At 52.2% G+C, this 15,075-nt stretch overlaps 1 protein-coding gene across 1 annotated transcript in view; it reads right to left on the bottom strand.

The window, feature by feature from the left end:
* LOC147710591 (CDK5 regulatory subunit-associated protein 2-like) overlaps positions 1-15,075 on the bottom strand; it is an 883,251-nt gene that overhangs the window by 461,929 nt on the left and 406,247 nt on the right. The gene's annotated exons all lie outside the window — the stretch shown is intronic.

The following is a 15,075-nucleotide window of genomic DNA, read 5'->3' as shown; positions in this document are numbered from 1 at the left end:
CGTATGCAACGAGGCCCACGTAGCTGCCTGACAAATATCCTGCAAGGGGACACTGCTTCCCAAGGCAGTAGTGGCTGCAGTTGCCCTGGTTGAATGGGCACGCAGCCCCACAGGAGGCTCCTTCTCGGCCAAGGAGTAACATGCTTTGATGCATAGAAAGACCCACCAGGAGATGGTCCATTTGTGCACCGCCCGACCTTTTTTGGCACCCACATAGCCAACAAAAAGTTGATCATCCATCCAGAACTGCTGTGTACGCTGCAGATAGAATGCGAGCACACGTTTTGGGTCCAGACGGTGGAGCCTCTCCTCTTCCCTTGAAGGATGCAGAGGCGGAAAAAGGTGGGCAAAGTGATGGGTCTACCCGATGTGGATGGGTGGGGCAACCTTTGGCAAAAAAAAGAATGGGTCCTGACCAGATGAACAGAAAGGAAAGGAGGTTTGGAAGAAAGAACCTGGAGCTCACTCACTCTTCTGGCAGAGATGATAGCTACCAGGAAAGCCGTATTTAGAGTAAGAAGACATAAGGGAAAGTTATGAAGGGGCTCAAAGGGAGCGCACATCAGAAAAGTCAAGACAAGATTCAAGTCCCACTGAGGCATTATGAAGGGTACTGGTGGAAACATATGCATAATGCCTTTAAGAAAACGGTTAACAACCGGGGACTTAAAAAGAGAAGGCTGATCTGGAAGACGTAGAAAGGCAGAGATGGCCGAAAGATAACCTTTGATAGTGCCCAGAGCAGAGCCCTGCTGGGCCAAAGAGAGAAGGAACAGTAGGACCTCGGAAAGCGGGGCAGAAAGGGGATCCACAGTTTTAGCTGTGCACCAGGCCACAAATCTGTTCCACCTACAAGCGTACATTGTTTTGGTGGAGGGACGGCTGGCTGCCAGAATGACATCATAGACTTCGGGAGGAAGGTGTCAACTATCGCCGCTCAATCTCCAAGCATGGAAGTGGAGGCTGGACAGGTTTGAGTGGAGAACCTTCCCCTGCTGCTGCGACAGAAGATCCTCCCGGAGAGGCAGACGGATCGGGGGGGTCGATGCTCATACTGAGTAGCTCGGTATACCATACTCTTTGAGCCCAGCCCGGAGCCACAAGAATGACTTGGGCGCGGTCGCGCCTATTCAGCACTCTGGGCAGAAGTGGTATAGACGGAAAGGCGTACAAGAGACTGCAGCTCCACTCGCGACGAAAAGCGACGCCGAGCGAGTGCCGCGTTGGAAATTCCAACGCGCAGAACTGATGACATTGCGCGTTCTATTCGTAGCAAATAGATCTAACCAAGGTTCACCCCACTGCAGAAAGAGACCTTGCGCCACGTCCGAGTACAGACGCCATTCGTGATCCACCATTCACCGGCGGCTGAGTTCGTCCAGCAAGGTGTTGAACCACCAAGGTATGCCTTGATGATCCAGCCATGTCCAGAGGCGCAGAGCCTCCTGACATAGGGTCCACGACCCCACCCCACCCTGTTTGTTGCAATACCACATGGCGGTGGTGTTGTCCGTGAACACCTGCACTACACTTCCCCGGACAGTGGGAAGGAATGCCTTCAGTGCAAGCCGGATCGCCCACAGCTCCAGAAGGTTGATATGGAGCTGGGACTCCGCCGGAGACCAGAGGCCTCTGATCTCCGCATCTCCCATGTGGCCTCCCCATCCCAGGAGGGACGCATCCGTCACCACTGTGTGCTCCGGTTGGGGAAGAGAATCTGCCACTGACCCAATCGCCACCATCCAGTCTCCAGGGTCCAGGGCAGCCAGGACCGGAGCCAGAGTTAGCATCTTGAACTTTTCCTTCCGGAGGAAGCGATTGAAGTCCAGGAGGTCCAAGATGGGGCGTAGGCCCCCCTTGTCCTTCTTGGGGACCAGGAAATAGTGGGAACAACAACCACTCCCTACTTCCTGACCGGGAACGCGCTTGATGGCCTCCTTGGCCAAGAGGGCCGTGACTTCCTGATGGAGAAGAGCCAAATGATCCCCCAACATGCTGTGGTACCATGATTGCATGGCTGGAGGGGAGGACAGAAAGGGGAGCGAGTATCCGTGACAGATTATCGACAGCACCCACTTGTCTGTGGTGATTTCGCGTCAGAGGTGGAGTTGGAGACGTACCCTGCCACCCACTGGCGTGGGGGGGCTCCCTGAAGCTCAGATTAGGAAGGCTTAGAGGCGGAAGCAGCGGGGGTGAACTGACCCACTTGCTGGTTACCAGACCCGCCCCTGCTGAAGCCACTGCCGCGGCCACACTGGGGCTGGTTCTGCATAGGCTTAGTGGAGGAGCGTGCGTGGGTGCTCTTACCCTGGCCACGAAAGGAACGAAACCCAGACATGGCAGAGGCCTTCGTGGAAAGACCCAAAGACTTGGCCGTGGCGTGCAAGTCTTTAAAATGCTCCAGGGCATTGTCCGCCTTGTCACCAAAGACACGGTAGTCATCAAAGGGCATGTCCATGAGCAAGCTCTGGACATCGGGTGAGAACCCAGTGGAAAGCAACCAGGCGTGGCACCGCAATGCCACCATCGTGGAAATAGCTCTGCCCAACCCATCAGCGGTGTCCAAACCACACCTGATGGCAAACTTTGCTGCATCCTTGCCCTCCGCAATCGATTGGGAAAGGATAGCCTGCGTGGGAGTAACGGCCCAGTAAGCAGGCGATATTAACCGATCTCAACCCCAAACTGGCTGAGAACAACCTCTTGACAAATTGGTCCAGCCTCTTAGAGTCCTTATCTGGCAGAGCCGAGGGAAAGGCTCTCAGGCGTGGGGTGAGTGGTCAAGAAAGCGGGCGCTGGATGATGTCCAGTGGATAAGAACGTCGCTAGACATCATCCGGTGCCCGGTGATCCCGCCTAGCGACGTTCTTATCCACCGGTGCCCCCGAGGCCGGACGCAACCAAGTACCCAAGAGGACTTTGGTAAGGGCCTCATTGAAAGGGAGCAGCGGCTCTGACGACGTAGACGCCATCTGGAGCACCTCCCTAAGGAGGCTGGTCTTAAGGGCCACCACAGGGAGGTCGAGATGGAGAGCCTTCGCGGCTTGACGAGGCACCATAGTATAGGAAGCGCCTTCCTCCATAGTAGGTGGAGATGAGGCAAACCCCAGGTCAGAAAACACATCAAGTTCACCCGCATCTTGAAGGTCATCCACCCAATCCTGCTCGGAGTCACACTGCCACAAGGGTGTCCTCGGAGCTGTCCCAGTCCTCGTCTGGCTCTGGGGTAGAAGGAGCCGGCCGCGGTGGCAGGGCCGGAGCCAGAGAGGAGACCAGCCGCGCCAGCCGGGGCCGCGCCAGAGCCGCATCTCACGAGGATCCCAGAACGGAACAAAATGGTCCGGGAACTGGGTCAGGGACGGGATAAATGGCATCCAGTGCGGCGCCTGAGACGGAGCCAGGGGTGGCGCCGGGGCCGGAGTAAAGGCGGCGCCGGGGCCGGAGCCAGCGGTGCTGCACCTTGTGGCACCGGGGCCGGAGCCAAGGGCGCTAGATCCAGTGGCTTCCGGGCTGGCGCCAGAGGCGGTGCGGCCGGGCCAACAGGATCTGGACCCGGGTAGGCCGCGGGACTCCTGGGAGCGACGGAGGGACGTCAGAGAGCGAACGTGCTTCTTTGACTTCTTTTTATGGCGTCGCTTACCGGAATCTGAAAGTGAAGACTTAGAGTCCAAGGAGTTACGGCTACGGTCCCGTGAGCGGTCCCGCAAACGGCCCCTAGACCCGGAGCGGCGGTGAGAGGAGTGCCAGACCTCCAGCAACTTCCAGCACCACTCCCGTAATGCCTTCGGGGCCAGGGCACGGCAGGACGTTAGCAGCTTGAGTCCTATTTCTCTGCTGCCTGCGAAGATCCTTGACAAATATATTAAACAGGTACTGATGGAGACGCTGATTACGCTGCCAGGTGGATAAGGGATGATCTGCTATACAAGTACTAATGGATCTCTCAGCGTCATCTGATATAATGTCCCTTTCCCGCTTGGTTCACAGATTGCGCCTGGTGGGTACTCCGCTCTGGCCCTGCTGGAGTCATTTCTCACAAATATGACTCAAACAGTGAGTTGTGGGCATTTCAGATCAGACTCTTACCAGCTGGCTTGTGGGGTTCCACAGGGCTCACCCCTCAAACCAACTTTGTTTAATCTGTATGCTGCCCCTTTGGTGAAACTGATCAAATCGTTTGGCTTCCAAGTATTGTCATATGCGGACAAAACCCAAAGTATTGTCTCTATTACAGATGACATATGTGAGGTAGCGGATAATTTCAAATGCTGCGTGACAAAAATTAGTACCTGAATGAGAATTGGATAAAACTGAATGTCAATAAGACAGAGATACTGATCTTTGGTGACCAAAGATCGGTATGGTCTGAATTGTGGTGGCCAGAGACTTGTCGCCCTTTGCCATGCAGAGTCACCGAAGTAAAAACTCAAAGGAGTAATCTTTGACAGTACCTTCTCTTTCGACTTTAAGGTCAAGAGGACAGTGAGCGCCTGCTTTCTTATCATTAGAATCTTAAAGAAGATCTTTCTTTGGATTCCTGTCGAGCTAAGGGTAGCAGTGTTAGCACCCTGATTACTTCTCAGTTAGACTACTGCAATTCTCTGTATTTAAATCTAAATAAATCTACTTTCAATAGATTTCAGATCATCCAAAATGCGGCTGCTTACTTGATTCTGGATGTCCCTAAACGTCTTTCGGATAGATAAAAGCATTCCGTTTCTTCAACGGCTGCCGATCAGGAAGCGAGTGACGTTTAAAGCTCTGCGTTTGGTTAGGATTGCCCTAAGATTGGTTTTGCAATGGTTTACTCCTAACAGACTGTTGAGATCGTTCTCTCTTAGGAAGGTGAATACCTCAAGATTTCAAAAAGTCAGGTGGGGAGGACGCTCCTTTTTGGTAGTTGCAGCTACGTTATGGAATTTGCAGCCTCCCGGTTTTGCTAGCATCACTTCTCATACAGTTTTCCATAACAAACACAAAACCTGACTTTTTTCCTTTCTGTGATGGTTGGTGTGATGTCCTTCTAACGTTACTGATTCTTCCATTATTTCTAGCACTTTGACACCCCTAGATATAAGGCACGCTATAAATTCCAAAAAATAAATGGAAATGATACTGTGTGAAAAGCTTGGGCAGATGGGACGGTTAAACAATACACATACACCTAGAGACAAAAGGCTTGTGGAGTGGGGGGAGGTTTGGGGGACTTAGTCGCTCGGAGTTCTTGTGCTTGCAGTTTTGACAACTTCAACAAAGGTGGCGAATCAGATTTTCTTGATGTGGATCTGAACCTAATCTTGAGTTGATGTTGTAGCTTTGGGGCGCATACTCCCAAAGGAACTAACCTGTTTCTTTCAGATGCACAAGTTACTTACCTACGGTAACGATATATCTGTAAGAAACAGTAGTTAGTATTAAACTCCTTACCTTAGAATATCCCCAGGCGTCAGGCTGGATCCGGAAACTTTTGCGCAGCAGTACCCTTGCGCGTCGGTAGGCGTCGTCTGCGGCTCCACGTCCGTCGTCGGCGTAGTTTGCGTCAGAATGACGTCGCAGGAGTACTTACACGCCGTCCTCGCGCGCTGACGTCAGTTCTTATACACAGCTTTTCCGCACCAGAAACACAGAGCCATCATAAAAACTAACACTGGTGCCATGAAACTAGGGCCCTGAAAGGGGATGACCTTAATCCTAAATATCGGTTCGCAGAACAGGGAGGATGGGTGGGGCGGTAAGGAATTTAATACTAACTACTGTTTCTTACAGATATATCGTTACCGTAGGTAAGTAACTTGTGCATCTGAAAGAAACAGGATAGTATTAGATTCATTACCTTAAAATAGATACCCCAGCAATACCAACCCCGGTGGTGGGTCTGCGAACCAATGATCACACCAGAAAGTCCTGGAGAACGGAACGGCCGAAAAAGCCATCTCTCCAGACTTGGCTGTCCAGGCAGTAGTGTCTTGCGAACGTGTGCAGCGAGGCCCACGTAGCAGCCTGACAGATGTCCTGCAAGGGGACTCCCTGACCCAGGGCAGTAGTAGCCGCCGTGCCCCGAGTGGAATGGACACGTAGCCCCACAGGAGGCTCCTTTCTAGCCAGAGAGTAACGAGCCTTGATGCACAAGACGACCCATCGAGAAATGGTCCGCTTGTGCACCGCCCGACCCTTCTTAGCGCCCACGTAACCAACAATTAGTTGGCCATACACCTGTGCGCTCCAGATAAAATGAGAGCGCACGTTTTGGGTCAAGACAGTGGAGCCTCTCTTCCTCTTTCGAGGGATGCGGAGGCGAAAAGAATGTGGGCAAGGTGATGGACTGCCTGATGTGGAAGGCTGTGACTAGCTTGGGCAGGAAAGAGGGTCGCGTCCGCAACACAACTTTGTCCGGATGGACAGAAAGGAAAGGAGGTTTGGAAGAAAGGGCCTGGAGCTCACTCAACCACCGGGCAGAGGTGATGGCAACTAGGAATGCAGTTTTAAGAGTAAGGAGACAAAGAGGACAGTTATGAAGTGGCTCGAAGGGAGCACACATCAGATACGTCAGAACAAGGTTCAGGTCCCACTGAGGCATCACGAAAGGAACAGGAGGAAACATGTGAGTGATGCCCTTCAAAAACCTATTTACAACTGGAGACTTGAACAAAGAGGGCTGATCAGGGAGCCTTAAGAAGGCGGAAATGGACGAGAGGTAGCCCTTCAGAGTGCCCATAGCAGAGCCCTGCTAGGCAAGAGAAAGAAGAAAAAGAAGAACCTCTGAAATAGGGGCAGAAAGGGGATCCACAGACTTTGCTGTGCACCATCCAACAAATTTGTTCCACCTGCAGGCGTATACCGATTTTGTGGAGAGACGCCCGACTGCCAGAATCACATTGCAGTCTTCAGGAGGCAAGTCAAATGGCCTCAACTGCCGCCGCTCAATCTCCACGCATGTAAGTGGAGACTGGACAGGTTCGGGTGGAGGACCGCCCCCTGCTGCTGCCACAGAAGGTCCTCCTGAAGGGGCAGACGAATCGGGGGATCGACAGACATGCTGAGTAGCTCAGGATACCAGTATCTTCATGCCCAGTCCGGAGCCACAAGGATGACTTGGGCCCAGTCGGGCCTGGTCTTCTTCAGCACTCTGGGCAGAAGTGGTATAGGCGGAAAGGCGTACAACAGACCGCAACTCCACTCGCGATGAAAAGAGTCTCCGAGCCAGTGCCGCCTTGGAAATTCCAACCCGCAGAACTGATGACATTGCGCGTTCTCTTCTGTGGCGAATAGATCTAACCAAGGCTCTCCCCACTACTGAAAGAGGCCTTGCGCCACGTCCGAGTTCAGACGCCATTCGTGATCCATCATGCACCGGCCCTGGCGTTTAGGGAACCGGCCAGGTGTTGAACCACCAGGGTCATGCACTGATGTTCCAGCCATTGCCAGAGGCGCAGAGCCTCCTGGCATAGGGTCCACGACCCCTCCCCGCCCTGTTTGTTGCAGTACCACATGGCGGTGGTGTTGTCCGTGTACACCTGCACTACACTCCCCCGGACAGAGGGGAGAAATGCCTTCAGTGCAAGCCGGATCGCCCGCAGCTCCATAAGGTTGATGTGGAGCCGGGACTCCGCCGGAGACCAAAGGCCTCTGATCTCCGCCTCTCCCATGTGGCCCCCCCCCCCCAGCCATGGAGGGACGCGTCCGTCACAACTAAGTGCTCTGGTTGGGGTTGAGAGAGGGATTTGCCGCTGACAATCGTGGTACGTGAGCCACCACTGCAGCTGTCTTGTAGTGCCCTCCGAGATCAAGACATGGTCGGACAAGTTGCCCTGTTGCTGGGCCCACTGAAACTTCAGGTCCCACTGCAGAGCCCGCATCCGCCAACTGGTGTTATGCACCAGAAGGATGCAGGAGGCCATCAGCCCCAGAAGCCGCAGCGTCTACCTGATCGAGACTCAGGATAACAGCTGAAAGATCTGAATCAGAGCCTGAATATCCTGAACCCGCTGTTCGGGAGGATAAACCCGAAACTGCACCGAGTCTCCGATGACGAGGAGCTTCTGAGAGGGACACAGGTGTGACTTCGGCACATTGATGGAGAACCCCAGCAGGTGCAGGAGGTCGGCCGTAGTCTGGAGGTGGCTGACGACTGTCTGGGGCGAGTCCGCCTTTAACAACCAGTCGTCGAGGTAGGGGAAGACTGAAACCCCTAACCTGCTCAGATGAGCTGCGACCACCGCCACCACTTTCGTGAACACCCGTGGGGCGCTGGCAAGGCCGAAGGGGAGCACGGTAAACTGAAAGTGCTCGTAGCCTACCGTGAACCGCAGGTAGCGCCAGTGGGCCATCAGGACCGAGATGAAGAAATAAGCGTCCTGCAAGTCCAACGCTACCATCCAGTCTTCCGGGTCCAGGGCAGCTAAGACCTGAGCCAGTGTCAGAATCTTGAACTTCTCCTTCCGGAGGTAGCCGTTGACGTTCCGCAGGTCCAAGATAGGGCCTAGGCCCCCTTTCCCTTCTTGGGAACCAGAAAGTAGTGGGAGTAACAACCACACCCTACTTCTGGCTCAGGAACATGCTCGATGGCCCCCTTGGCCAAGAGGGCCGTAACTTCCTCTTGCAGAAGATTCAAGTGATCCCCCGACATGCAGTGGTACTGCGGTGGCATGGCTGGAGGGGTCGCCTCGAAGGGGAGGGAGTAGCCCCTTCGGACGATTTGCAGCACCCACCTGTCCGATGTGATGTTGCACCAGTGGAGGAGGTGATGGCGAACCCTGCCCCCCACTGGCTTCACGTGGGCCTGAAAGCTGGGACTAGGACGGCTTTGAGGCAGATGCTGCAGGGGTGGATGTGGACTGGCCTCGCCGTTGTCCCCGGGCAACGCCACGGCGGTTACCATGTCCGCCACCGCGCTGGATGTTAGTCTGCGGCCCGTGGCTGGCAGGACGTGTGGGGGCGCCCCTTCCTTGGCCACAAAAGGAGCGAAAGGCAGCAGTTTGATGGCGCGGGCCGACAGGCTCAAGGACTTGGCCGTAGCCCTGGAGTCCTTAAAGCACTCAAGCGCACTGTCTGCCTTGTCGCCAAAAAGGCGACAGCCATCAAACGGCATGTCCAAAGGGTGTTTTGGACATCACCTGAAAAGTTGGCGGACCTCAGCCAGGCGTGGCGACGAATCGCCACCGTCGTTGCCATCGCTCTGCCCAGCGAGTCCATTGTATCCAGTCCACATCGGATGGAATACCATGCCGCATCTCGACCCTCCGCAAGGGCTTGGGCGAGTTTAGTCCGGGCCTCCTCCGGACATTGTGGCAGCACGTCCCTGACCGTGTCCCACAGAGAGTGGGTAGAACGGCCCAAGAAGCACGCGGTTTTAACTGACCGCAACCCCAAACTCAGTGAGGAAAACATCTTCTTACCATACTGTTCGTACCTCTTGGATTTCCAATCAGGGGGAGCCGTCGGAAATGCAGTCGGGGAGTTAGAGGCCTGCATGACCAGGCTCTCGTGAGTGGGGTGGGTGGACAAAAAGCAAGGGTCGCCTGGAGCCAGGCGGTGGCGTCTGGCCACGTTCCTATCTACAGGGGGACCTGTAGTTTACTTGGTGCCCAGAAGAACGTCAGACAAGGCCTCATTAAACGGCAACATAGGCTCCGAAGAGCTTGCTTGCGGTTTAAGGACCTCAGTGAGGAGGTTAGTCCTCACGGCCGCGACGGGGAGTTCAAGGGATAAGGCCTTGGCCGCCCGCGTCAACACCACAATATAGGCAGCCCCCCCCTCCGAAGCCACGGTAGGAGCGGAGACAAAACCAGTGTCTGGCGAAGTGTCCAACCCACTGGCACCCCCTAGCTCACCTGCCCATTCCTGATAAGACTGGCACTCACGTGCCAGAGGGTCCTCAGACCCCTCCCAATCCGCCTCGCCACCCATCTCCTGGTACTCAGGGTAAAATGATGGGGCCGCATCATAGAAGAAAAAGTCTTCTCTCGACGTCGAATGCGGCGTCGAGCGGCGCCGCTCCGGCGTCAGAACCGGGTCGAAGGGGGGACCGGGGACGTCGTCGTCCGTGGACGGCGCCGGGGACGACACCCTAGGGGCCAGCGAGGTCGTAAGGTCGACCGGCACGACCCGGATCCGGAACCAGATCCAGTGGGGTCATGCGGCGTCGGGACCGAAGTCGCCGACGGCGCCGGGGCCGAAGCACCCAACGACGCCAGGGCCGAAGCACCCGGCCTGCTTGGGCTCCCAGTCGGGCCCGCTTGGCCTGAAGGCGCCGCGGAACCAGACGGAGGAGTGAGCGACCTCATGGCCGTGAGGAAGGCATCGATCTCCTCCGGCATCGCGTTCTGCCCAGGGACCGGCGGGTATGGAGCAGGCCGCGACGCCTGCGTCTCCGGCGGAGCCGCGTGGGCGATATCGCCCGACCCCCAGACGAGTCGCGCGAGCGCCGATGGGGAGTCGAAAGAGCGATGTCGCCTCTTCGACTTCCTGTGCCTCTTATCTGAGGACTTGGAGCTCGAGGAGTGGTGTTGACTCTCCGAGCCGTGATGACTCCGGCCCTGCAACCGGTCCCTCAACCTCCTTTCGGACTGGGACCTCGAACGGCACGGGCCGACTGCCGGAGCTCGAGGCGCTTGTGGGACCGCTCCCCCCTAGCCTTTGACGTCAAGGCCCAGCAGTCGGGGCACGACTTGTCATCGTGGTCGGGCCCCAGGCAATGATGACACCGGCAATGGGGGTCGGTAACCGACATCAGTCGGTTGCAGTCGACGCAAGGCTTGAACCCGGACATCCCTACCGGCACCGTCGGAGTCGTTCGACTTCGAATAAAGATCAAAAATGATCGAAAAAGTTTAGTCAAAAATTGACTAAGGGTACCACTTTTCCGGATCAGCGCTTGCTGGCGCGGAAAAAATAGGAACTGATGTCAGTGCGCAAGGGCGGCGTCTAAGTACTACGGGGACGTCATCCCGGTGCCAACGACACTGACGACGGACGCGGAGCGGCAGACGACGCCTACCGATGCGCAAGAGTACTGCTACGCAAAAGTTTCCGGATCCAGCCTGACGCCTGGGGATATTCCAAGGTAAGGAATCTAATACTAACCTGTTTCTTTCAGATAAACCCACACTGATGCCAGTGTGGGGTATAAAGAAAAATGCACTCAGAGGGCATCTTAGAGATGCCCCCTGAAAACGACCAAACACTAGTGTCCCGGCTGAGTGGCTGCTCGCCAGCTGCCACTACAGACATGTTTATGGACCCCTGGGTCGAGAGCTTGCTGCTCTCGGGGGTCTGAAACAATGCACATCCTGTGACAAGGTGCCAAGACTCCTGCCACAGAATGGACAGGGTTCACAAAGGGGACGCTTCAAAGGTTTGCCGTCTTTGTGAGCTACCCCAGCCATTTGCTGCTTCCAGCAACTGGCCCCCACCGGTTCTGACATCCACTTTGAGTGGGAGAATTGGCAGGAAAACCAAGTGAGGAAGGGAGGTGTGCCCACCTTTTGCCAACCCCTCCCTCAGGTGAAAGAGGTGAGGTGAAGCACAACACTCACTCCCAGCCATTTTGCAGATGGGCGGACGCAGCCAACAAGAGAGAGGAATATGCCCCCCTCCCACTGGAACGTGGCATAATAGGGAGTGTACCCACCCCAAGGCGGGACCATTGGTCCTGAACTTTACTTACCTGTAGCGCCCCTAAATCTTGTATTTAGGGGCAACATTGAACCTTGCCTGCTCAGACAAGAACCAACCAGAAGGAGGACCGAAGAAACCGTGCTCAACTAAGAAGAGGAGAACGCCTTCTGACTTGGCCCCAGCCCTACCGGCCTGTCCGCACCTCGAACCTGCTCCAGCAAAATCCCGGTGTGTCCTGCAGCCAGCAGCCCTCAAGAACCTGAAGGACCTGCCCTGCATTCCAAACCCAAGACTTTGTCTCCTGTGAGCACCAGATTTGCTCATCAACAAACTCTGGCTACAGCCAAATCCGTAAGTCTGCACCACTCTGCACCTGACGCCCACAGCCTGAGTTCGAGTGGCCCAACACCACAACGAGGTCTCCCCGGCGATTCTGACCTGAGTTTTGGTGATCTCTGACCTGCCTCGAATCTCCAGCCCCTTTCTGGAGGATCCCCTCCTACAACAACCGGAGCGGGTAAAAAAAAAACACCTAAAGACACACCTGCGCCAGATGTCCCACGGCCTTGGGTGGCCCAACCAATGGTGCCCCAGCATCCCCAGGCATCCCAACTTACCTCTCCAACTGGTGGTCACCTCCAGAAGATCTACTTTCCCGAGCCTGCAGTCTTTGTTGCAACTGGAGAATCCCGATAGAAATCAAAAGGGCACCAGATGCCAAAACAGCACCCTGCACCCAGCCGCCCCTGCAGGTGTACTTTGGGTGCTACCTCAGATCTCCCTTTGCCCTGAGCTTAACACCAGGAGCTTTGCTCCCACAACCTCATGGCTTGCCTGTGAGAAGCACCAACTGGAGGCCCCCTATCCCTTATGGATAACATTGGGCCTCAGCACTCTGCACCCGGCAGCCCTAGTGCTGCTGAGGGTGCTTTGAGAGTACATCCTTGACAGTGGACGAACACTGGTTCTAACCCCAGAAGACCTAACCTGAGTACTTACCATGAATTTCCTCCCATAGGACTGCAATGACTGGTTTCTTGTGAAAATGTGTTTTAAGGGTGGAGTTTGTTTTGTATGAGATGTTGAAAAACAGCAAATATCTAAAAACTGCTGTACTTACCTTTTCTCTAGGAAATGTCCCAGTGTGATATCTAGGCATATCACACTAAGTACAAAAAGTAACTCATAAAGTAATCTGAAAAGTAATCAAACAGTAATTTCCACTGTATTGAAAGTATTTACAAACCTGTAACAGTCATTTTCATTCAGCTTGCTAGTATTGTTAATCCTGCCTTGAAAAGTACCTTTTACACTTACCTGTGCCAGGTTCGCTTTGTTTTAGAAAAAAAATACAACTAAATTATTTTTTTTTATACTAACAAATTGGTCTGAGTTCAGTCTTTGAGTGTGTGACACCATTTGCTGCCTGAGAGTGTACAAGAAACGCTTAACACTACCCTTTGATAAAGCCTTACTGCTCGCCCACATTACCAAAAATAGAGAGTAAGGTGATTTGTACTTTTACCGCTGCCTTCCTTTGGGGATCCACTGGACTCTGTGCGCACTATACCTTATTTTGGTATAGTGTATACAGAGCCAGCTTCCTACACATCTGGGATGTTCAAAAGGTGGTGCATAAGTATCCATCATATATAACTTTATTTCAATTAAGTCAACCCCTCAGTTTGTATCAGCATTATGTTCTCTCTATGGAAAACACTTACGGGTCTTTGAAGACCGAGAACATATATCTCACTAATTCATCTTCTTAAGGTAACATCAAACAACATTATTTCCATGCTAACAGGACGCCGTTACAAGATCTACAGGATTGAATAGTTTGTCTGCCGAAGAGGCAAAACAAATTCAATTGGGAGCCGGGTCTTTAATGATATAAGTGGATAAGAATGTTGTTAAGTCTTCTAATTGCCTTATTTATCAAACTCAAATGGTATCCAGAAATGCAGTGACAAATAGGTGAAAGTATTTACAAGACTCCAAAAATATTCTTAAATTAAATAGATTTAGCATGCATGTTAAGACAGTGTATAAAGGACTATAAAGGCTTAATGACATATTCAAGAAAACTGTGGGAAATGTGAAGCCATTTTCTTTTTAGACTTATTGGAGGAGTCTCTCCAGGAAGCACACATGATCAAAATGTTTGTTTCTGAAACGTCCTAGGAGTTCCTAAACTAGTTTTCCTAAAACCAAGCTCTCACATTCAGATACGGTAAAAGGGATAAAGAATCCTTCTCCCACTGTTGAATCAGAAGACCCAAAACCAGAGGAAGTGCCAGTAGGAAGACCGAATCAAGACTAAAAAGTATTTCTTTCTCAGCTACAATGGGGCTGGTTCAAAATCTTTGAAATGCTCACATTTTTGAAAAGCCCTGTGAATTATGGGTGATTTTGGGCAGGTGTTTTTGGATGGAGCAAGTGTTTGGGACAGGTGTTTAATCTAAAAGAACTACTTTTATCCGAAAATTCTGGCATCAATCAGGTCCTCCTGGACCAAAAGGAGACATCCCCTGCAGAGAGGAATTTGCCTGCTCAACTTAGCAGGATTACATCTCACATGAAATATTTTCCTTTTCACAAGCTTTATGTGAATTAAGGATCCACAAGTTTAATGCTAAATAAGGACATTGATGAATGGCCTGTGGCATAAAGACTGGCAAAAAACAATCTTACTGATTCAACTGATTTCTCTTCTAGTCACGAGGAGCTCAGCAAAATTAGCTCATGATGTCTGTCCAAATGCTCATTCTCCCCTTTATATAAAAAAACATTTAGGAAAATGTTCTTAATCGCCAGATTCATAAATGAACAGCCTGGACATGCAGGGGTCCCTTTGTTCATCAAAACATTACTGCTGCAGTACCTTTGAAGCCTTCAACAACTTTCTGTTACAAGAAAGGAAGAAACCACTTGAGTTCTAGGTACACAGTTTGTAACATGGGGTGATTTAAGTTGTGCTCGGTTTCCTAAATTGAACATAATATATGGCTGTTCAGGCCCCAACAATGAGCTTACATGACGTAATAAAAATAATTTGCTATTATTGTTTATGTGACTGATGATGAAAAGCGTCAACGTATAAATAGGTTCAAATCATGAAGTCAACTTTGAAACAATAATCCACTAGACAACATAACCGCATCAGAATCAACAAGAAAACTGAAAATTCAAGTCCACCAATGTGGTACGTATATTGTACCATAAGGGGGAGTGGATATTCAATGCAGAACATTTAACTCAAAAAAACAAATGTTTTATGGGACCTTTAGTATATAAATACTATGGTCACATAAATATGAATGAAAAATTATAGTCATGTTGGTAGTGTGTTAAAATTATTACAATTTATAATTTCAACTTAAATTCAATATGTTTAAATTTACTATTTGAAAAAAATGGCAGGTTAACTTTTAAATAAAATTTTACCAGGCCAAACAA

Source organism: Lissotriton vulgaris, chromosome 5 (genome assembly GCF_964263255.1).
Source record: "Lissotriton vulgaris chromosome 5, aLisVul1.2, whole genome shotgun sequence".
NCBI lineage: Eukaryota > Metazoa > Chordata > Amphibia > Caudata > Salamandridae > Lissotriton > Lissotriton vulgaris.
The sequence above is the reverse complement of the archived record's forward strand: the minus strand, read 5'-3'. Positions and strand labels throughout refer to the sequence as shown.